This window comes from Heloderma suspectum, chromosome 5, assembly GCF_057233095.1.
Source record: "Heloderma suspectum isolate Gila_16-S chromosome 5, 16-S_ref, whole genome shotgun sequence".
Taxonomy (NCBI): Eukaryota; Metazoa; Chordata; class Lepidosauria; order Squamata; family Helodermatidae; genus Heloderma; species Heloderma suspectum.
In genome coordinates this window covers 132240572-132264504 of record NC_139462.1, presented here as the reverse complement: position 1 = coordinate 132264504, position 23933 = coordinate 132240572, and the positions used below count along the sequence as shown (strand labels likewise).

At 47.0% G+C, this 23933-nt stretch overlaps 1 protein-coding gene and 1 long non-coding RNA gene across 3 annotated transcripts in view; one reads left to right on the top strand and one right to left on the bottom strand.

Annotated features, from left to right (window-relative positions):
- LOC146344513 (uncharacterized) overlaps positions 1–17744 on the bottom strand; it is a 41001-nt gene extending 23257 nt beyond the window's left edge. The window contains exons 1-3 of one of the 2 annotated variants that reach the window (XR_014792235.1): positions 17517–17744; positions 8923–9028; positions 7559–7687 (exon numbers count right to left, since the gene is read on the bottom strand). This is a non-coding gene — a long non-coding RNA (uncharacterized LOC146344513). The remainder of the gene's footprint in view (positions 1–7558; positions 7688–8922; positions 9029–17516) is intronic. The other variant, XR_014792234.1, reaches the window with a different exon arrangement.
- The window catches only part of LOC146344512 (sulfotransferase 1 family member D1-like), a 29708-nt gene continuing 22966 nt past the window's right edge, over positions 17192–23933 (top strand). Inside the window, exon 1 of the mRNA XM_084857516.1 lies at positions 17192–17653. The gene's annotated coding sequence lies outside the window, so the exon portion shown is untranslated. The remainder of the gene's footprint in view (positions 17654–23933) is intronic.

Below are 23933 nucleotides of genomic sequence, written 5' to 3'. Positions count from 1 at the left end.
TTTCTTGTGGTTCTAACTGCAGGAGAAAGGGGGAAATGGCAGAAGGGAGTATGGGGTGGTGGTGGTAGAAAGCTCCTTGGGATCAGGATTGGGGGCCAGATGGAAGGTTTTGGCCCTTGAGCATATAGTTGCCTATACTTACTCTGCAGCATTTTATTGGACATATGAATACAACTCTGCATGTTGATGTTGCATACATGTATTGGGGATCATTACAGGGTTTATTTCTACATTGTAATGCTATTGATTGCTTAAAACGGTATACTAGTTAATATATTTGAAAATGAAGTTTTTTTAAAAAAATAACCCTTCATACTTGTGTAAATTAACTGTTACACCATCATCGTCAGAAGAAGAAGAAGTGCAATTACACTGTGAAAAGAAGTCCTGTAACAATAACCTGCTACAGGCATATAGGATCAAGGTGTAGCATTCACGCATACAACAAAATGCCAAAGTGTAATACTCAAGTGCTCCCGTTTGGGGTGTGTTTAAAAAAATTACATCACCTTACACATTTGGCCACTGGTAGTGAACTGCTATCATGCTGACGGTTATATCAGGGGTCCTCGGTGAGTACGTTTGGAATTTTGAGTGTGTGTCCTGGGTAGTCTCACAAAATGGCTGCTATGGTGGGCATGGCCCATGACAAAACACTCATTTCCCAGAAGGCAAGTTACTAAAAGGAAAGGAAATTATCCAAGAACCCAAGCTCAAGGCCGACGTGGGGTTTGAGCTCCAAAACACAAAATGGCTGTTTTGAATCCAAATAAATATGGTGTTGAATGGTAGCCCTTTACTTTGCAGGATGCCTACCTCCCAGTTGAATGAACAAACAAAAATCAGAAGGGGCAAGTAGCCCGCTGGGACAAGAGAGGTCTATGCACGTACCACATTGGAGACTCCTTATCAGAGCAGTCTTTCTTCCCTTAGCTGCCATAGCAATGGGACATCATTTTGTCATTGCATGACAGCCAGTGGACATAGATTGCCAACATCTGATCAATATGCATAGTGTGTCTCAACAGTGTGCTTTGTGCTTTTGAAGGTGTGCTTTGTATTTAACCAAACAAAACTCCTTCCTCTTCAGTTCTGTTTATTAACATGGCTCTGTTTTTAATTCCTCGTTAGGCTTCTTTCCAGTACTGTAATATTTTCAAATGACTGTGTATTATTTGCCCAACATTACTTTGAATGGTTACACTCTTGGTTTATTTTTATTTTATTTATTTAAAACCTTTATACCTGACCTTTCCCCATATGTGCCTGAGGTGGGTCATGGTATAAACTTTAAAATAAATCATCATAATAATGACAAGTTAACCCCCACACACACACATTAAAAACGCAGCCATAAAAAGCCTGTGTGAATAAGACAACTGGCCCCTAAAAGACAAGAACTATAAGCACCAGGTAGACCACTCCACAGAGGGCATTCAGAGGCAGGGCACCACTACGAAAGGCCCTGTGCCCAGTTGCCACCCACCTAATCCATGAAGGTGGAGGGCACATAAAGCAGGGCCTCTGGGGCTTGAATGATGCCAGAGAGCTTGATTGCTCCAATTGTCGCAGTTGCCAAGACAGTGCAGTCACACGGACACTTGCAACATGTGGGATGGATCAAAAGCAGAAGGCTAGGTAGATACTAAGTCATGGTGGTCTTGTTCCATCTCCTTGTGGACTTGCCATAGGAGAACTTCTCTGTAATGTACTGGATGTGGCTTAATGTACTTGCACATATATGACTTCACATGTGCCTCTTGATTACTATACTCTTGATAACTGACACCTCAGTGTGTAAACTGGCTTCTCTGAAAAGCATTGGCTGTGAGGTGATACGAAAGTTCCTTCTGTGGTAGCCCATTCACACATGTAAATCATCAGTAGATGTTGCAGTCAGGTAACGAGTGCGCCTATGCCAACTAGCCCCTAAATACTGAGTGACTAGCTACCTGTACAAACCTGGGCAAGGCCTTTGGGACCATGTCTTAGGCTGGGTTCTTGCATGCAGCAGGGAAGGTAGTAAAACTGTTCTGGACTGGAGCTCCAACTAGTGGGGTTAGGGGTGTCATGTGACTGAATGCACATTTATATAAACAAATTCCTTCCCATAGAAAAGTTTCACAGAGAACTAGCCCAACTCTCTACCAGGCCTTGTATGAGTAGAGAACTCTTTTCATATGGAAGCATTCCACTATATAATCCCCGCTGGTGAAGTGGTACAGTCCCAGAACAGTTTTACCACCCCATGTGTGGTGTGTATGAACTAGGCCCGTTTTGATTTCTGTGAGACTGTGAGTTTAAACAACTCTTTCTGCATTCAGGACCTCCTGTTAGTCTAGCATGCTGTTCTAAATGCATCAGTGTTTTGACCTGCTCTTTCACAGACATGCCTGTGTTCAGCTGAGTTTCTACATTGTTTTCCAGAAATTGAATTTGAGGGCCAAACTAGACATGGTGGGGTCTGCCACATTCGCTTCTAATTATACATCCAACAGCACGGTGATAAAAAGAGCCAAGCCTTCCCAGCCTTAGCTTCCTGTGTTCCATTGCTTGAGACACGTTGGTCCCAGCATGGTTCGTTTCTGTCATTGTAAAAATTAGACCTACTCCTAGCCTGTACATGTCTGCCCTTTATACAGGAACAGGGCAGAGATGTAAAGAACAAACCTGGTTGCCCCACTGCATCTAGTTTGACTCTGAAAACTGTCTGTGAACACTTGCTCACAAACTTACACAATGCATAACTTTGATGGAATCATTCTTGTGTAGAATATGCGTAGTACTATTGTATAGAAGTACTTTTGATCTTTTCTCTTGACCCAGGGCTGTTGGGAGAGAGCATTTCATTCTTGGTCACAGGAGAACAGACAGCAAACCACTAACCCAAGGGTGGCAGACCTGTGGCCCTCCAGATGTTGGACTTCAACTCCCATCAGCCCAGCCAGCTTGGCCAATGGGCAGGGATGACAGTTGTAGTCCAACATCATCGGGAGAGCCACAGGACCACCACCCCTGAGTTAATCTATCCTCTGGTTGAAGACAAGACCAGCACATGGGATGTCCCTTCTGAGGATCAGGCCTCTCCCAGAGCCAACTCTGCCTTTATCTAGAGAGCAGAGCCTTTTCTTTGTTCTTGAGTCCTCCTTGAGAGTGAAGCAAACTTTTTTTCTCCCCTTCACATTTTCCCTCTCTCGCCTATTCCTTACACATATGAGGCCCATACACATCACCAGCGTGCACATTTTACCAACCCATGAGCAGGGGGCCCCTCCCTGCAGATATCTGTGGTGTACGGACAGATGCTGAGGAGCAGGGCTTGTCGTCACAGCCCCACTTGCGCATTGGCAGAATGTTTGAGCCAGTCATGTGAAAAGGGCTTTAGCTACCTGGGAAAGGGAACTGGGTCTGGAGACCTGTGTTCTATTCATCCCTCAGACATTCCAAACTGGCCCACCTCCTAACACACACACACACACACACACACACACACACACCCTCAGCAGGGCAGGAAAGGAAAGCCTTCAGGCAACTCTAAAGGGTTCTTCCATCTCTTCCCTTGGGTCCTTGGCCCAGCCAGGGTGGACATAAAGGCACCAGTGGCATTGAGAAGGGGATCCCTTAGCACTGGTGTAATCCCACCCATGGGAGACTCCAGTGCTGTCATCATCACAGAAATGGAGGAAACCATTTTTTAAATGGAACAAGTCACCGCTCCCAGTGAGCTGCTCTATCCAAGATGACCATCTAGGCCAGACTTCTCCAGTGTGGTATCCTTCAAATCTTTTGGACTGTAACTCACATCCAGCCATCATGGCCAGTTGCCGGGGATGATGGGAGTTGTAGTCCAAAATGATTGGCACCACACTGGGGAAGGCTACTCTAGGCCATATCCAAGTGGTAAATCGGACACCAGTCTCCTGCTTCTCTCTTGCTCCTGCTTCTCTCTTTGCCAAAAGGGGGACACTATTCATCTTGAAGTTCTCTGATGGATACTTGCAGTTACCAAGATGCAGCAGCTGACCTGACTAAAGGCCAGAACCGGGATGAATGCAAATGAAAGAAGGAGAGGGATTCCTCTAGCTCAGGGGTGCAGAATCTCAGCCTGAGGGCTGGATTCCATTTTGGGGAAGCTCTCGGGGGCCACATTCCAGTGGTGGGTGGGGCCAAAGGCCAAAGCAGCAGGCCCAGAATACCAAAACTACCAGCACATTTCAGCATAAAGGTCTTTCGTCCTGTAACAAGGCTCAGGAAACCACCAAATGATCAGTGGTTAGGGGAAAGGGGACAGGGCCATCTGGGAAACCCCCAGAGGGTCAGATTGGGGCCTTGGTCCTCAGGTCCTGCACTCCTACTCTAGCATTTCATCCAGCTCAGTCTGGATGAGCTGATGACAGAACCGAGTGCAGGCCCAGGAGATGCCTCTGGTGCCTCTGGTGCTTCTCTTTGTCATCCTCCTGAGAACCCTCTTCTTCTGGCAGCACTATGGGCTCTGGGCCTCTACCCACCTTTATCTGAGTCATCCTGCCCAAACTGTCCCATCTCAGCCTCGTGTAAGGGGCAGGACCGTCCTTCAGGGAAACATCCTAATCAGCCCACTGGTTCTTCCTCCTGCCCTTTCTCTGAGGAAGGGGGAAATCTGTGAGGGCTCTGCACATGCAGATCCTTCAGTCAGAATGTAAGAGGGGGGGATTTCCTTTGACACTCCTTTGTCCCTCTACCCAACAAAGGTTCTTCCAACATGACTGCTTGCCCATCATTCTAGGCAGCCCTGGCGCAAGCTCTCCCACCACCTGAGATGGGCGAGCACACACGCTGCCACATCATGCCCCCTTTCCCCTTTCCTCATTGTGCGCCCCACCCCTTCTGCTTCTCTCATCGCACCCCTTTCCCCTTAGCTTTACTGCCACTGCCACCGCAACAGCTTTCATCCGAAAGAAGCGGCCAGTGCAGCTCTCGTGAGAGCGTGCCCACTCATCATCCAGCTCTCGCTGGGAGGATTCTCAGTGCAAGCCAGAGGGTGGATGGCTGAGGATTCCGTCAGAGCGAAACAGGGGGTGGGCAGCTGCTCCAGAGAGCCCTGGCAGCCACTCTCTCGCTGTGGCATTTGCCACAGTGGGAGATTGAGACTGGCGGGGCTCTCCAAAGCGTACACTACTGCTGCCAAGCAGGTGGCTGCTCTGGAGAGCCTTGCCACCTGCATGCTCCTGCTCTGGCAAATGCCACAGCAGAAGAGTAGCTGACAGGGCTCTCTGGAGCACTTGCTGGAGGCAGCAGCAGCAGGCCCCCCTGGCAGGGGCAGGGAGGAACGGCACAATTTGCCACTCTTCCCACTCTGTTGCCTGAGGCAGGGGCTTTACCCCGCTTCATGGAAGAGCCAGCCCTAATTCTAGGCAATGTGACCAAAGTGTTGTGAATAGGAGAGACTAATCCTCCCCTAGCTCTTAAGACCAGGCAGGAAGCCAAGATGCAGAGTGCTTCCAAAGTTTTTTTTTGACTTCTTTCATCTGACCTTGTCATTCCGTTTCCAAATTTCCTTCAGTGGCATTTTACCTAATAAACTGAAAGGTCCTGGTACATTCAGGATCCCCTGCAATCTATTCCCAAAGTTGTATTTTCCTTCGGAGGTTGTGGAGAAGTGAAAATTCCTTCCATGAATGATCCTGTGGGCCACTCTTAACATACATGGTTCCAGAAGCAGGAAACCCCTACAGAGCCTGCAAGAACTGAGCACTGTGTTGGACACAGCCGCAAGACAGAGATTTCTCTTATGTCAGCAAAGGCCAGATTCTCTCCAAAATCAGCAGTTTTCTGATGCATGATTTAACTTTCCTTGTGGATGTGGCCCAACTGCAGGGAACAATGATATCGTGCTTAACTCCTCTTCCCTAAGCAAGAGTCCGCTCCAGTCCCCTGGTAATCACTGTCCGTGCAGGTCAGGCAGCTGCCACCTAGATAGCCGTGAGCACCAGTGCTCTTCTGGAAGACATACGGAGGGCAGCTACCTGTCCCACGCCCTCTACTTTTATTAGGCACTATAGCAGGTTTCCCCAACCTGGCACCCTCCAGATGTGTTGGACTACAACTCCCATCATCTACAGCCAGCATGATGGGAATTGTGGCCCCACCATATCTGGAGGCCACCAGGTTGCAGAAGGCTGCACTACAGAATTGGAACCTTTCTATAGTGGAATGAGCTCCCTGGAGAGGTTCACCTGGCATCTACCTCGTACTCCTTCTGGCGCCAGGTGAAGACCTTTTTATTCTCCCAGTATTTTAGCTACCTGGTCTTTTAGCTCTGGTGTTTTACATCTGTATTTTAAATCTCTGCATTGCTGCTAGGTTTTATTCTGGTTGTACTGTTATATTGTGGTTTTAAACTTTCATATTTATATTGTTTTATGCTGTGCTTTGTGGTTTTAATTTTTGTGAACTGCCCAGAGAGCTTCAGCTATATACCCTTCAGAGGGATATAGAAATGAAATGAGATAAACAAACCTCCGCCTTGCTGGAGACCTCCTTCAGCAGAAGAGTCTTCCAGCAGGTTATTGAACTGGGCAGTTCTCCCTACCGCCGACACCCACTCCCAGGAAGTGACTCTGGGCATCCCTCTGCTGCCTGCTTTCCTGTCCTGTAATCAAGACTGGGAAGTCGGATACTGTGAGATTCCATTCTGCCCCATAGTTGGGAGAAAAGGAAAACCCGTCCATTGTTTTGTCGTTTGCTGGTTGGGATGGGAAACAATATTGCATCTGCGTGATTCTCCTGGTGCAGCTTCTGTGGGACTCCTTAGGAAGCCCTCTTTGCCCTTTTTCTTTTCTGACACATCAGGCCCTTTGAGGGTAGTTGTTTAATGATGTTTTGCATTTTCTGCGGTTACTGTCTTGTTTCCTGCTTCATGTCCTGGTTCTGGGGTGGCATCAAATTTGCTGGCCCAGCCTTTGACTGGGAATGGGTGTGTGGGTTAACCTTTTGCTGTCTGTTGGTCAGAATGGAGCCTCATGGTAAGTCCAGCTTTCCATTTATCTGCAGAAGGAGCTCTATAATGATAGCTTGAATGGGCTTTTCACCTCTAGGTCAAGCCAACACTTTGATTAAAGTATGTGATTAATTGATTGATTAAAGTAAAGTGATTAACAGTATGACTTTTCTTAATTTTATTGCCTGCACGTTGCTGTAGTGATGAGGTCTTCAGGCTTCTGTAGAGACTGAACCAAGCTAGAAACCTCTGGATTTAAAGGCATAAATCCCTCCATGAGTTGCAGGAACAGCTGCCTTGCTTAAAGCAAGCACATGGTGTGTAACACTATCTGCAGTAGGAAAAGATTCTGCAAAAAATAGCGTCAGATCAATGTTTCTAAACAATGCAGTAGCTCCTAGAGTTACGGTCCTGTCTAACATGCAACAATGTGTAGCCCTGTCATGGGACACGCACCGGAACGATTTTAGCACACACACAATTAAGAACAAAGCTCCAGCTTATCCAGAGCTTAGCTCCGGCAAATGCCACTGCTAAAAATAAACCAACCTGTCATGATCTAAAATAATACAATATTACCAGCACGTCTGCACTCTATGCCTTGTTTCATGGGATTGCTGGGTCGCTGTGTTTCGAGATTTAGATACCCCTGCAGCTTAGAGGTCCTGTAAGAGTTTAATTTCACCTTACGCCACTTTTGTTTGGATTCTGTGAAATGCAGAGAGATACCTTTTATGTGAATACACATAAACATAAGCATGAAGACTCAGTAATTCTGTTAAGGATATCAGGGTACGATTTAGACATCGGGCAGAAAGCCTCTATTGTCCAGCTACGATGGCTGCTGCTACACAGGGAGCTTGCACTGGTTTAACTTGTTGGGACTCTGTGCTCCCCATAGCAGCATTGTCTAAAGCACAATAATAGATGTCACGGGAAAAGAGGCGACATAGCAACAACAGCCCCTCCCACAGCATTCCTAGCAGTTCCATTGCCACCCACTGATTATAACATCATCCATGACAATGCTCCTGTTGCTCCTATCCATTGGTGGAAGGCACCAATAACCTTCAGGGGTGGCAGGAGTGTTATAATGACAGCAGGGATGGGCAACTTGTGGCCTTCCAGATGTTTTGGCCTGCCACTCCTATCATCCTTCACCATTGGCACACTGGCTAGGGCTGATGGGAGTTGTAGGCCAAAACATGTGGAAGGCCACAAGTTGCCCATCCCTGCATTACAGAATCCAGTCTATGCTCTCCCACCCACAAGGGGCAAGCATGCTCCTAGTGCTTCCTCTATCAATGCTAATGTCATAGCCTAGTGGTCAGGAAAATGCCTGCAGCCACAGGTTCCAGGGCTTCCTTCAGACAGGTGTTTGAATTCCCTGGCAGCCCAGTGGGTGGAGTGGCATTCCAGTCTCACAACAACCAGGCAACTCTATAGTTTAGGAGGTCTTCCCATAGACAACAGGCCCATAGGGGAAGGGCTGAAAAGCCCAGGTTAGTATAGGGCAGATTTTACTGTGGAATAGTTGGGAAGAACTGTACCCATTTTAAAAAATATTAATAAGTCTCTTGTGAGAATAACTAAAAAATTTAACATCAAAAGATAACATTCAAATTAAATGAAGCAGTACTGTTACAGACACATTAAACAAATGAATAAACAAAGAAATTGAAACATTTGACTAGCAAATCACCTTTCTAAAAAAAATGTCTCAAACGTTCAAAATTGCTGTATATTATTTTCCTTCAGCTGTACTGTTACCTAATTTTACTGAGCTTTGTGGATTGGAAAAGGAGCAATGGGTAGATAGGTGTTGACATGAGAAGAGCATCCCATTTGGTTTACAACTGCTGGTGTTTGAGGCAGTGTATTAAAGGCAACCACTGGTGTTCAAAGTTAACCCTGTAACGTACATGAGAAATCATGATACTCACCTTTCTTCATGAAAGAACGTGGCTTGCAAAGAGAGGGCTGGGGCCAGACCTGGGATGGAGGTTTGCCTATTTCAAGTCTCTACCGTCAGCTGCAGGAGCCAGGAGCCTGAAGTACAGAGGACAGTGTATTAATCATTATATTTCATAAATGTAATGATTAATACAGACAGAAGGCACCAATCTGTTGAGCAGGCAAAGGTAGATGCCTGGCTAATCCAGAAGCACTCTCCTCCCCACCAATTGCAAGGGCTGTTGTTGGAACGCAAACAACATGTTCTCAAAGGTGCCAATGAAAAATATTTTATGAATGAACCCAATGCGTTTTGGAAGAGAGAGCTCCTTCATCAGGGGCAATCTTACAAACCCAAACTCTAGGAATTTCTAGCCGTCATTGGAAGCTGGCTTATTTTATTGTAAGATTTCCCCCGATGAAGGAGCTCTTCATTCAGAAATATAAGAAATATTTGTTACTGGCACCTCTGGGAACATGTGCTCTTTCCAAGTTCCAGCCAGTTTGGGTGCTTCTGTTTTTTGTTAAAGGCTGATGTTACACACAAGCTTCTGCACCTGAAGAGAGCTCAGAGGCCTGACTAAAAGAGAACCCTATTCTCTCTTTCTGTTCTGTGCATGGACTGAATTCATGAAGGGGAAGGGGAATGTGCTCCAGGCCCAGCTCCCAATCTCCCCCACATTCAGCAAAATGGGCCTCATTCCCACCTTCGCCCAAATGCATGGAAGCTGGGACCTGGGCCAGGGAGCACAATCTTGCTGTCCTACCACACATTCAGGCAATGTGTGGAATGGAAGATGAGACGAGGTTCTGGTCCCATCTCGTTTGCTAGGACTAAACTAGGTCCCATCCTCAGACTATGAGGTTCATGATTCAAGCCACATCTTCAAGTGCATCTGTCTATAGTCTTCTGGAAGCCTTATGACAAGTGATAAGACCACTTTTTAAAAAGCCCTCCCTGGATCCCCAAGTCCTGAACAACTTTCACACAGTTTCGAATCTGGCATTTTTGGGCAAGGTGATTGAGCGGGTGGTGGCGATGCAGTTGAAGGCACACTTGGAAGAAGCCTATTATCTAGATCCATGTCAATCGGGCTTCAGGCCTGGGCGTGGGACAGAAACGGCCTTGGTTGCCTTGGTGGATGATATGAGGAGGGTTTTGGATAGGGGTGAATGCTCCTTCCTTGTTCCCCTCGACCTCTCAGCAGCTTTTGATACCATTGACCACAGTATCCTCCTGGACAACCTGGAGGGGTTGGGCATTGGAGACACCATATTACGGTGGTTCCAGTCCTTCCTCTCCGGCAGGTACCAGAGGGTAGCACTGGGAGAGGAGGTTTCGGATCCGTGGCCACTCACTTGTGGGGTGCCACAGGGTTCTATCCTCTCCCTGATGCTAGTTAACATCTATGTGAAGCTGCTGGGGGCCATCATCAGGAGGTTTGGGGTGCGGTGTCATCAATATGCGGATGACATGCAGCTCTACCTCTCGTTCAAATCTTCACCAAAGTTGGCCATAGAATCCTTGCCCAAATGTCTGGAGATGGTGAGTGGCTGGATGGGGAGGAATAAGCTGAAGCTGAACCCTGAGAAGACCGAGGTACTTATGGTGGGAGAAAAGAGGAGGTTGGGGGATGTTGGCCTGGTGCTGAATGGGGTATGGCTACCCTTCCATGGCCTGGGGGTCATTTTATACTCCCAGCTGTCCATGGAGGCTCAGGTGTCAGCTGTGAGCTGGACAGCGCTGTACCAACTCCATCTAATACGGCAGCTGCGCCCCTACCTTCCCAACCATCTGCTCCCATCGCTAGTACATGCCATGGTCTTCTCTCGTCTAGACTACTATAATGTGCTCTACGTGGGGTTACCCTTGAAGATGGTTCAGAAGCTGCAGCTGGCACAGAACATGGCGGTTCGCCTAAAGGCAGCTGCCAGCGTGATCACATCACTCTGGTGCTGAAGGAGTTGCACTGGTTACCAGTTGTTTTCCGGGCCAAATTCAAGGTGTTGTTTTGACCTTTAAAACCCTATATGGTTCCGGCCCAGCGTATCTTAAGGAGCACCTCCAGCAACACCAAACAGGCTGCTTAACAAGATCAGCCTCGGATAGCCTTCTCTCTGTCCCATCAGCCAGGACAGCTAGGCTGGTGAGGACGAGGGAGAGGGCCTTCTCTGTGGTGGCCCCCACTCTGTGGAACTCCCTCCCTAGAGAACTCTGCCATGCCCCCTCTTTAACGAGCTTCCGTCACGCATTAAAAACATGGTTGTTCAGGCAGGCATTTGGGGTGGGTTAGGGTATTTTTAGAAATATGATGTTTTAATTTAGAATTTTATTGTTTTAAAACTGTTGTATTGTTGTACATTGCCCAGAGTGGCTGGGTGACCGGCCAGATGGTCGATTATGAAATTTAATAAATTAATAAATAAAATTATGCAGGAGTGGAAGAATTCTGGACTCTCATTTCAAACCACCTGCTGCCAGTGGGGTTCATGTCATTGTTAAAACAAAACCAAAAAACTCTCCCTGAACATAGTAAGCTGCATACCGGAGGGAAAAGTTAAGCACAGCCATCCCTTTGGAGTGCTAGTTTACAATATGAAGGGAGCTGCTTCCTCCCCGCCTCGTCATGGGGCAGCATTAAAAACTGTGAGTCCTCCCCGCCCCCATTTGCAAGTTGAAGTGGAACCATCCTGAGTTCTACCATTTCCTTTTGCATGACCAAAATGCTCTGATTCACTCCCTTTGTAGGAGGGAACTCCCACTGCTCTTCATACGGCTGCTCCTGTGTGTGAGGTTACTCACGTAAAGACATGTGGCCTGCAAGGCTGTACTAGTAGCCTCTAACAGCACCATTGCCTTGATAGGTTAATCTAGTTGGGAATGCTCCAGAATACCACTGAATGCACACCACTCTCTAGCTGCACAGCACGATTCCTGTTTCTTCTCCCCCACGCTCTGCCTTAAGTAACTCACAGCTAATGACTTTGCATTCTTTCCAGCTTCTTTGGCAGCAGTCCACTAATACCCAGCTTTATATTAGCCTTTGCTGCTGCTTTTCAAAATACCCTAATCCCTCCTCTTCTCTCTAACAGAAGCATCTCCCCCACCCCGCATACCCCAAGTCATAGCCCATTTCCAGTGTAACATTAAAACTGAGAATACATTTCAGATTTTAAACACATAAAACATGTTGTGCACTGTTGCTGCCTTCTGAGTGCTGTAGCAGCCAGAGGCTGGAGCAGATTTACCTGTAGGCAATCTAGGCACGTGCCTACGCCCCGAAATTTGTAGGGACTTCAGAATCTCTGAAGGAAGAAAGATATGGCCTCTGTGCCAAAACTTAGCTGAAGCAATTCCCCTGTATCATACAGTACAGGCAGAGCCCTTCCTGGTGGATGTTTTTTTTCTCCTGTTTTTGGAAAGAAGATCTGTGCTTAACTGCCAAATAGCAAACTGCAAATATTCAAGATTGGGGTCTATGCATAGGTTTGGTCCCCAGCATGCAGGTGGGGCAAGGTGATAAAGGGCCTCCATTCGTAAACCGGCAAAAGTCTCTAGAAATCTGGGCCTGACCAAAGGTGTAAACATGAAATAGGGCTAAAGACGCAAATCCCCCTCAATATTTCCCAAGTTTATGCCAAAGCCTTCTCAAAGACCTTCTCCAGTAGTTCCCCTCCAGTATTATGATCTTCATTTTTATCTCTTCATTTCTCTGCACTGGATTAAAATACTCCTGAAACTCACAGCTGAATGTGGGAACTGACTCCATGGAAAAACTTTGTTTTGAGGTGATGTGAGCTGTTATAAATATGACACCTATGATGGACCTTCACACATGCACAGGACTGGACCTCCCATGTATTAGGGTGAGATGCTTGCATCAGGTGGTGGAGTGGGAGGATTAGCAAATTGTGCCGATTAGCAAATTGTGCCACCCTGCTGCTAGGAGGGCCTGTGGCTGCTGCTTTGCCACCTGCAGCAGGTGCTCTGGAGAGCCCCACCAGCCGGTCCCCCACCATGGCATTTGCTGCAGCAAGAGGGCAGCCGGCAGGGCTCTCTTGAGCAGCTGCCTGCCCTCTGTTTCCCTCGTCAGCCCCTGCCCTTCCCCTTATGTTTGCTACTGCTGCCACAATGGCTATATGGAGAGCTGAGCAGAAGTGGTTGGTTTGAACATCAATCATATTTTCCCTCCCCCTACCATTTTGCCTTGTTTACCTTTTTGCCAGATGAAGAGTTCTGAAGAACTCTAAAGCTTGCACAGTATTTTGTGACATTTCAGTTGGCCTAATAAAGATATTTCAGTGATATGCATTTTGGACATTTTCTTTTGGAATGGATTTTGGACATTTTCTTTGCTTTTTGTGTGACTTGGAAAAATAGGTTCATAGACTAGGAAATACCATAAAAAAAAAAAACCCAGGATGTCTTTGTCCGGTGAAAACTGCCATCAATTAAAAAAATAGCAAATTGCATTTTTGCTATGTTTAAAAAAAAACAAACTTGAACCAAGCATGCCGCCATCTCAGTGTTTTAAAACATAACCTACCCATGCTGAGCTTTCAAGCAAAGTGTTTTCCAGAAATATCCCTTCTTGAAAAAATAATTTTATTTTAAAAGTCTTGTACAATAAATTGGAAGCTGACTTGATTTGGGAGTCATAAGAATTGACAACTGAATGAAGCAAAGCTTAGTTTATGATGATTCTGCCAGGTGAAGCTATCAAAGACTACTGCTACCCACCCAGATGGCTCACTAAGGCCTGAATCATAGGGTTACCAGTGTGGTAACTTTATCTCAGGGGAAACTTTGTTGAGCTTTTCAACCACAAGGTTATTAGGGTTAGGATGCTGGCAGCAGCCTGAGTTGAGTCAGAAACCAGGGCCTGTGGGATGAAGGCAGCAATCAGAACCAAAGGAAAACCAGGAGGCAAGGTTGAGAAGTGAGCCAGAGCCAAAGTTCAAGACAGGATGAACAGGCAAAGAGAACATTGGGGCCTGCTCCAGTTGGACTCTCCCCCGCCCCCTGGGCTAACTGACATCCATGACCCTGTGGTGAAGAAGAAGGAGTGAGAGAGACAGGAGCAGGCAAAGGGAACATCAGGGCCTGCTCCACTTGGACTGCCCCTCCTTTGGGAGATGAGAGGGGGGAGCAGGGCCATCCCACCAGCCCTGCTGACAGTCTACATAATTTTTCCCCCTCTTCCCTCTCCTTTGTCTTTTCCTTGTGTGTCGTGTCTTTTTTAGGTTGTAAGCCTGAGGGCAGGGGCTGTCTTCTTTGTTCACTGATTGTAAGCCACTCCAGGAGCCTTTTTTGGCTGAGGAGCAGGATAAAAATACTAGAAAGACAGACAGGCGGACAGACAGACAGACAGACAAGCCAAAGGGCAGGACCAAAGAGCAACCTAAGGGATACATGAACATACCTTACCGCTCACCCAGAGGAATACCTCACAGCTTAAACAAGGACACCGTCTTATAATCTTTCCAAAGAGGGTCCAATGACCAGCCTGGGTGGGCAGATCAGTACAGTGCCTGAGAATACTAGGCTGCCTAATCTGATGCTACAAGGTGCAGGCCAGTAGCTCACTACATGAGCAGCCTCACATAAACCAAAAGGTTCCCAGGTTGAGCCCTGGTGGCCCTAGACAAGTGTGTATAAAAAATACATGCAGGTCCGTCCTTGCTATGTCTTTTTCTCTCATAGCTGGAGCCCAGCTTCCCACAAATTTCACAACACAGATGACAGGCATACTGGCCAGTAAGCTTAAATCTTAACCATATTAGCCTTCATGGAGCTTCCATCATTGCTATCCTAACAGATAAACAAATGTTAGATGGTGTTCAGCACTGTACTCTTTACATATCTTGTACTCCACCCCCCCTTGGGGGGGGCACTTTTTTTAACTTCATGCTTGATTCAGAGTTTTCTGAAACTCAAAAGCTCTCAAAACACACTGTGAATCACAGCTGATTCTTCTAAAGTGAGGGTGGGCAAGCTGTAGCCCTCCAGATGTTTTGGCTTACAATTCCCACCATCCCTCACCATTGGCTATGCTAACTAGGGCTGATGAGATTTATAGGCCAAAACATCTGGAGGGCCACAAGTTGCCCGCCCCTGTAGAGATACTGTTTTTTGGTTCCACCATTTCAGATGTCACCAGTACGGAGTGGAATCATAGAAAATGACAACTATGCCACACCAGTAAGCTATGATCAAGCCTTACACTTTTAAGCCCTTAATGGCTTGGGGCCAGGTTATCTGAAGTTTCACCTCCTCCAATATGTGCCTGCCCGGACCCTAAGATCATTCTCAGTCCTTCTCCATGAATCCCTGCCAAAGGAAGTGAGGCAGGTGACTATCAGGAAGAGGGCCTTTTCTGCTGTGGCAACCTGGCCGTGGAATGAGCTCCCTAGAGAGGTTCGCCTGGCACCTATGTTGTACTCCTTCCAGCACCAGGTGAAGACCTTTTTATTCTCCCAATATTCTAGCATTTTAGCTTCATAGTTTTTTAGCTTTGGTGTTTAAAATCTGTATTTTAAATCTCTGCATTGCTGCTAGGTTTTATTCTGGTTGTACTGTTATATTGTGGTTTTAAGCTTTAATATTTCATATTGTTTTATACTGTGCTTTGTGGTTTTAATTTTTGTGAACCGCCCAGAGAGCTTTGGCTATTGGGCGGTATAGAAATGAAATAAATAATTAATTAATAATGGAGTACAGTTACATTACTTTAAAATGTTAAAATGTAAAAACCTGGAACAATATTTGTTACTAGCAGGTCTCATTACCTTTCAGGCCATTTAATTATTGCAGGAGATTTTAATTCCAGGAGTGGTCCAAATAATGTATTCTTCTCAGTTTTGGCACCTGAGGGATTTTAATGGTTGTCCAATTAACTATACTAGTTTGATCATTTTAAATGGGAATTAGCAGATAGATAAAAAAAGAATGCATGTATATTTCAAGTTACAGAAGTAGTATGGTAGATTGTGTGTTAGTTACAAGATCAGTGTTTCATTTTTGTGAACCTTTCAAAGTGGGGGTTTAATACTGACCACGTGCCATTAATTACTAATTTGACCATTCCATTCTCTGTTCATTTAGTTTTAAGTCAATGTGCTTATAATTATGAACTGGTTACTTAAAAGAAGAAGGTTCAAATGGGACTCAAAAGTGGATGAGAAAATGGCATTATTACTTTTCCAGATAGAGAAAATTAGCTCTTTCAAAAGCTAATATTTTATGGTAATGTTACAGTAACACAGAAAAACAGTAATATTTTTCCACTCTTCAGAAAAATATTACTGTTGATAGTACCCTGGCAAAGGGCTCAGTATTTCCAACTGATGATTTGATCAAGAATCAAATCATCAGTTGATTTGATTCAACAGTGAAAAACAATGGCATGATATCTGTTGACAGGAGAGAGAGAGAGAGAGGTTATCTTACCAGATTCTTTCTTTTAGTTAAAAACGTAGGCTAAGGGCGTAATCCTATCCATGTTTAGGCAGAAAAAAGTCCCACAACTCCCACATGCGGTTGTAGGGCTTTTTGTCTAGCTAACCGCTAACACCTCATAAAATCGCGAACCGCTCATAAAAATCCGTGGATGAAGCAGCGCTATTCCGCTCGGGCAGGCCTGCAGGACCCTTGCTGCGGAGCATGAGCTTTTCCTTCTACTCGACGCCAGAGGCCATCGCTGAGCCACGGCATCCCTTCTCATCCGTTTTCACTCTAAGCCCTCAAACTCGCCTTGCAGCCGCCTATCCAGCAGAGGCTTCTGCTGGGACACTGGGCAGGGACCGTAAAAAGCACAGCCGGGAGATGCAGGATCGTGGCCAAAGCCCCCCAAGCGCTCATTTAGTAATTTAAACAGGATAAATACGGTATCTTAGGGCCAGTTCGTCTGAGTGGACGCGGCGGGGCTGGGTCGCCTTGGCGGGCAGGGACCGAGAAGCCCGGTGGAGAGAGGCAAGGAGGCGAGCCAGCCAGCCGGCCGGCCGGCCTTAAGGCTTCTGGGACGGAGTTGTCGCCTGACAGGGGAGGGAAGGGAAAAGAAGGCGCTCTACTCCCTCTCCGGGATTTCCAGCCTGGGTTAGGTAGCCGGAGCGGGGGAAGAGAGCCGGGGCCTGCTGCTGCTGCTGCGCATCTCCTGCTGGGGATCTCTACGCCGCGCATCTCCAAGGAGGCCGGGGGCGGGGGCTGGCTCCCTACATTTGCTCTGCCCCCTCTTTGTTTCTAAACGCATCCTTTTCAAAAGCACACGCTGTTGTCCTCAGAAGGCCCGCCAGTCAGAGGCACTGCCTCGCCTACTTTTGTAGCGCCCCCGAACTTCCAGGCTGGCTACGGGCCTGTCTCCCAGCTGCCCCTCTCTGCAGCCTTCAGAGCCGACGGGCGCCGCGGCTGGGCCCTGTTCCGGTTGCGGCGCTGGCGGCGCGCAGCTGGGCCTCGCCTTCCCGGCTCGGGAGTAGCTCTGGCTGCCGCGAGCGCGCTCCGCGCTGGGCCCCGGCGCTTTCCAGACGCGCCCCGGCCCTGCGGGCGAAGCTGCTTCAGAAGGGAGGCAACAAACCCCCGGCACCTCACCTCACACCCCTCCGCTTGCAGTGAGCGGGTGGGACGCCATCCCAGGAGGAGCCGCGGCCCCGCCTGCCCTGCCAGGAGGTTTATCGCGCCGGGTAGAGGCGCCCTTCGCGGCGCTGCTGCTCGGACTCCTTAGCCAGGTGCCCGTCCGTCTTTCAAGCTGTCGCTGCGCCTCCCCATTTCATTCCTTCCTTTCTCTGTTCGGAAAAGGAGGAAGTTGCGCGTATTGCCCTTTGTGAGAGAGAGAGAGAGAGAGAGAGAGAGAAAGAGAGAGAGAGATCTTGCAGAGCCCCCCCACACACACACGTCCCATCTTAACACTGGGTGGTCGCGCTGCCGAGCTGGTCTGCCCTCTGCCATCTGAGAGGCTGAACGGGTCGCGGCGGGGGTAGGTGCTGAGGGGATGGACAGAGCACTCTTATGGAGGTCTACTCGGAAGTAAGTGCCACTGAGTTCAGTGGGACTTGCTCCCATGTCAGTACGCCGTGGGTTGTAGCCTTAGCAAAGAAAGCAGCCGCCTTGCACCTCTTCTCGCAATCTCCCTCCAGTGTCGCCATCCTTCGCAGGAGCACTGAGAAATCTTCCCAGGTAGCGCTTCCCCTGCATAACCCAAGTTTATCTCTGTCCAGTTTAGGGTGCAATCCTATGCGTGTTTAGACGGGAAAAAAGTCCTACAACTCCCAGCATTCCCCAGCCAGGACTTTTTTCTGTCTAAACTCGCATGGGATTGCACCCTTAAAGTATTTCTCTCACCTTTCTCTTCCTCCAAGATTTCTAATATATAGTTGCTCAGTCTGGCTCTTCTCTTCCACTGAATCTGTGTTTTTTTTAGTGTGCAGCCTATCATGGTGATCACTCGTGACTAAGATTGTCTTCCAAGAGTAGAGTCTTAACAGTGGGTCTGCAGGGCCAATTCTGGATCCCCACAGCCTCCCACAGTGAGGACCTAGGTTTCCAAGTGGAAGGCAATCACGGTGAGGGTTTGCTTGATGTTCCTTCGGTTGAGCTTGTTTCTACCTTTCACCCTGTACTCGTGCTTCTTCAAAGTCCATAGCGCCTTTAATATAGGCTGACCTCCAGTTGGAACGCTCATGGGTTAGAGCTTCCCAGTTCTCAATGCTTATGTTACATTTTTTTAGATTAGCTTTGAGAACATCTTTAAATCTCTTTTGCTGTCCACCAATATTCCATTTTCTATTCATAAGTTGGGAATAAAGTAGCTGCTTTGGGAGACGATGATCAGGCATTCGAACAACATGGCCGGTCCAGCAAAGTTGATGTTGGAGAATCATTGTTTCAACGCTGGTGATCTTTACTTCTCCCAGTATGCTGACATTGGTCCGTCTGTCTTCCCAAGTAATTTGCAGAATTTTTCGGAGGCAGCGTTGATGGAATTTTTCGAGAAGTTGGAAGTGGCGTTTATAGATGGTCCATATTTCACAGGCGTACAGCAAGGTCTGTAGTACAGTGGCTTTGTAAACAAGCATTTTAGTCTCCCTGCGAATGTCCCGATCCTCGAAAACGCTACGCTTCATTCGGGAGAATGCTACACTTGCAGAGCTCAGGCGATGCTGAATTTCAGCGTCGATGTCAGCTTTTGTGGAGAGATGGCTGCCAAGATAAGAAAAGTGATCAACATTTTCCAGCATCACACTGTTAAGCTGGATTGATGGTGTTATAGAGGGATTGGTTTGTGCTTGCTGGTAAAGCACTTTGGGTTTTTTGATGTTAAGGCCAAGCTTTTCATATGCTTCTGCGAAGATGTCTAGGATAGTTCGGAGATCTTCCTCTGAATGTGCGCAGATTACATTATCATCAGCATATTGAAGTTCTATGGCAGAGGTTGTAATTATCTTACTTTTTGCTTTCAGCCTACTGAGATTAAAAAGTTTTCCATCTGTTTGATAAATGATTTCTACACCAGTGGGAAGTTTCCCTTCAACAAGGTGTAGAATCATAGCGATAAAGATAATGAATAAGGTTGGAGCAATGACGCATCCCTGTTTAACGCCTGATCCCACTTTTTAGGGGTGGCGGAGAATTTCTCCACGAATCTTCGGGAGGCCAAGGGCCGACGCATTTGGCCCCCCGAAAGTGTTGGGGAAATTCTCCGCTGGCCCCCCGCCCCCCCGGGATGGGACTTACGTTCGGCGAATGTCCCTCTCGGCGGCAGGTCCCGGCGGCGTTTCGGCGGGGGCCGGTCTCCCGACCGGCTGCCGCCACCATTACAAAATAAAAAAGTACAGTAAAAAAAACAACAACACACACCCGTGATAGGCTATGTGACGATTTACGTAGCCTATCACGGCTAGATTTCCAAAGTCAGCCGTGATAGGCTACGTAAATCGTCACGTAGCCTATCACGGGTGACTTTGGGGGGGGGGAAGCGCGTACGCAAATGGCAGCGCCCCATGGGCGCCGCCATTTGCGTTCCTTATTTGGACAGGGGTAGTCTACATAAAGATTTATGTAGACTACGGCGAAAATAAGGGAACGCTATTTGCGTTGCCCTTATTTTCGCTGTAGTCTACGTAAATCTTTACGTAGACTAGATGTGCCAAAATAAGGAAGGCAAATGGCGGCGCCCATGGGCGCCGCCATTTGCATACGCGCTTTTTTTTCCCCCCCAAAGTCACCCGTGATAGGCTACGTGACGATTTACGTAGCCTATCACGGCTGACTTTGGAAATCTAGCCGTGATAGGCTACGCAAATCGTTACGTAGCCTATCACGGGTGTGTGTTTTTGTTTTGTTTTTTACTTTCTTTTTTCGCGGCCGGGGAGACAGGGCGCTCCTCCCCGGCCTGAATTTCGCCGGCGAGAGATGGGGCGCCTCCCCCCCGGCCTGAATTTCGGCCGGGTGAGGTGGGGCACCTCCCCCCCCTCGCCTGAACTTTGGGGGGAGAACCGAAGCGTCTCCCCCCCACCGCGAAGCAACCTGCGGGACAAGGTAAGTCCCTTTCGTCCATCCCTACTTTAAATGGGTCACTTTGAGAACCATTGTTATCCAAAATTATTGCTGTCATGGAGGAGCCACAAGATGTTCACAAATTTATTAGGATATCTAGTTTTCAGAAGGGTGGTCCAGAGAGCAGTTCAGTTTACAGTGTCGAAGGCCTTAGTCAGATCAATAAACGCCATGTACAAAGGTTGGTTTTGCTCCTTGCATTTTTCTTGGAGCTGTCGTGCGGTGAAGATCATATCCACTGTCCCCCTGGAGGGGCGGAAGCCATTTTGGGATTCAGGGAGGATATCTTCTGAGATAGATAGAAGGTGGTCTGCGAGGATCCTTGCCAGGATTTTGCCTGCCATAGCTAGAAGGGAGATGCCTCAGTAGTTTCCACAATCTGTTCTATTGCCCTTTTTGAAGAGATTGATAATTATGGCATCCCTGACGTCTGCGGGGATCTCCTCCCTCATCCAGATTTTTTCGATGAGCTTGTGAAGCTGTTGTTTAGCTTCAGGCCCACCTTCTTTAAAAACTTCAGCAGGGATCCCATCGGGTCCACTAGCTTTGTTATTCTTCATTTGGTTGATGGCTTTACTGACTTCCTTCAAACTAGGGGATACTGCAAGCTCATCTCTGGTTTGTTTTTGTGGAATTTGTGAGAAGACCTCATCAGCCACAATAGAGTTACGGTTAAGGAGGTTGTGATAATGCTCTTTCCAATGCAGTGCAATAGACTCTTTGTCCTTTAGAAGTTTGGCACCATCTATTGAGTGTAAGGGGTTTGTACCATGATTTGTTGGTCCGTAGATGGCCTTTGTGGCATTAAAAAAGCCCCGTGGATCATGGACATCTGCAAGATGCTGGATTTCTTGAGCTTTCTTTATCCACCAGGTGTTCTTAAGTTCTCTAGTTCTTCTTTGGATCTCAGCCTTTTCACTGGCGTGGATTTTTTTCTTAGCGGCACGGTTGATGTCTTTTTGCCATATTTGGAAGGCTTTCCTTTTCTTATCAATAATATGTTCAATCTCCCTATTATTCTCATCAAACCAATCCTGATGTTTCTTAGTTTGGTATCCGATAGTTTGTTCACAGGCTGCGATAATGGAGGTCTTCAGTTTATTCCAGTGTTCCTCGACATTTTCAGGGGATTCCATAGATAGATGTTCCTTGAGAGTTGTTTGAAAGCAGGCTCACTTAACAGGATCTTGAAGGGCTTGGGTGTTGATTTTATGTCTTAGTTTTCTTCCTTGGGACCTACGTTGAGGGACAGTCTTAATGGCCATTGTAGAACGAATTAATTGGTGGTCTGTCCAGCAGTCGTCAGCTCTCATCATGGCTCTAGTGAGGAGTACATCACAACCATCTCTGGCACGGACAATTACATAGTCTAAGAGATGCCAGTGCTTCGACCGAGGATGCTTCCATGTTGTTTTAAATTTATTTTTCTGGGGAAAGAGTGTGTTGGTAATAACAAGATTATGCTCTGCACATTTAAAATCAAGTAAAAATCAAGTAAGATTCCATTCTGGTTACTATTGCCGACTCCTTCTTTCCCAATAATCCCAACCACAAATCAAAATCACACCCAACTCTTGCATTGAAATCTCCCAGGAGGATAATTTTATCCTCCTTAGGTATCTCTGATAAGATGGTGTCCAGCTGGGAGTAAAATTTTTCTTTGATGACTTCATCAGCATCTAATGTTGGTGCATAGGCACTTAAAATAGTTGCCTGCTGGTTTTTGGCGAGTTTTATTTGAAGGGTTGAGAGTCGTTCGTTAATGCCAGTAGGAACTTCTCACAAGAGCTTCATAAGATCATTTTTAATAGCAAAGCCTACTCCATGTATTCGTTGTTCTTGTTCAGGCGGTCCTTTCCAGAAGAAGGTATAACCTTCTTTTTCTTCCTTCAGTTGTCCCTCTCCTGCTTTTCGGGTTTCTTGGAGTGTTGCTATATCAATGTTAAAACGTCTCAGCTCCCTTGCAATGATGGCAGTCCTATGTTCAGGGCATTCACTATCTGTATTGTCCAGCAGCGTCCGTATATTCCATGTTCCAAAGTTCATTTGTCTTTTGCAACCGCTAAGTGATGACCCTACTGGATGCAGTAATCCAGTCAGGGAGGAGTGAGGCGGACTATGTTTAGGGCACCTTTTCTACCCCCCTCCCCATACGGGGTGAGCAGAGTGGATCCTAAATAGGACTGCTCAGTCGTGGATACAGCTGCCAAACTACTCAACTGCCTCGGTCCTTGAGTCAGCCCGACTGAATCTGTATCCACCGCCCATGTGCCGGTCCATGACAAGGGGCTTCCGGATTTCACAGTCCTGCCCCCGTTGCCATTCGCCGGTCGCCATGGGACTTTTGATTGGTTAGGTGGATTGGAAGACGCCTGTGCATGAATTTGTTTTATGTGTGGAGATCAGTGCACAATGATCAACACACAGTCTTCACAGAAAAAGGCTCTAATCCAATGGCATGAATAACATGATGATTGGTAGTCCTTTATCTGTTGCAGCCTTCATCCGACTTCACAGCCATTGTAACATACATCTTGTTATCTTCCGCCTGTTCTCCCATTGAGGACTTTCTTGGATTGTTCTTTGTCTGGTTCCTCACCCTTGACCTTACCGCCATGGGTGCCCCTGCTGGGAGTACATAACTCCCGACAGCTTTGCTCAGCCTATAGACAACAATGTGAAGCCTATAGACACCAATGTAGACTTTAATCAAATGCTAGCGGGGGACGGCATCCCATGAAAACATCATGTACATTCACAATTATCCATTTTGATTTATTAGATCCAGCCTTTTTGCAATTTCGTGACTGGCCATGTGTTCCCCAGCTGCTGTTTTGTGGCGGCTGGGGAACCACTTTCTTAAAATTCCAAATATGCCCATGGGTCCAAAAAGTTGGGGACCCTTGAGTTATTTTATGCATTTATCAAAATAAATAAATAAAATAGCATGACCTTACCTAATTAGGTTTGCGTAACGTCCTCTATTTTATTTTAATACTGTCACAAATTGCAGACCGAGTTTTTTTTTTCCCCATACCCAGCAACCTCTTTTGCTGTCTGCCACTCACTCACCTCCTTTTTGCTCAACATCCAACCTGAAGAAGAGTTTTGATTAACTCATAATCTTCCTTCCTGCTTTGTGACATCTTCGTTGGTCCTACACTGCTGTAGCATTTGGATTTAGTCTTAAACTGATGATTCAGGGTGCACTTTGTGGTCTTCTTTGACGTAGGATTCTTATTTATATAGTGCCATCATCATGTATAATGCTAGAGAAACGAAAGCAAAACAAGATGAGCCTCTGCCCGAAGAAGCTTACAATTTAAATGTAGAGTGCGAGATGTAACAGAGGGGAAGAAGGAAGAGAGGCAAGAGGATGGGCAAGGCAAGAGGGAACAAGGAAAGGAATGCGAGCAAACCCAGTTAAGACTATTTAGAGTACATTTCCATTGT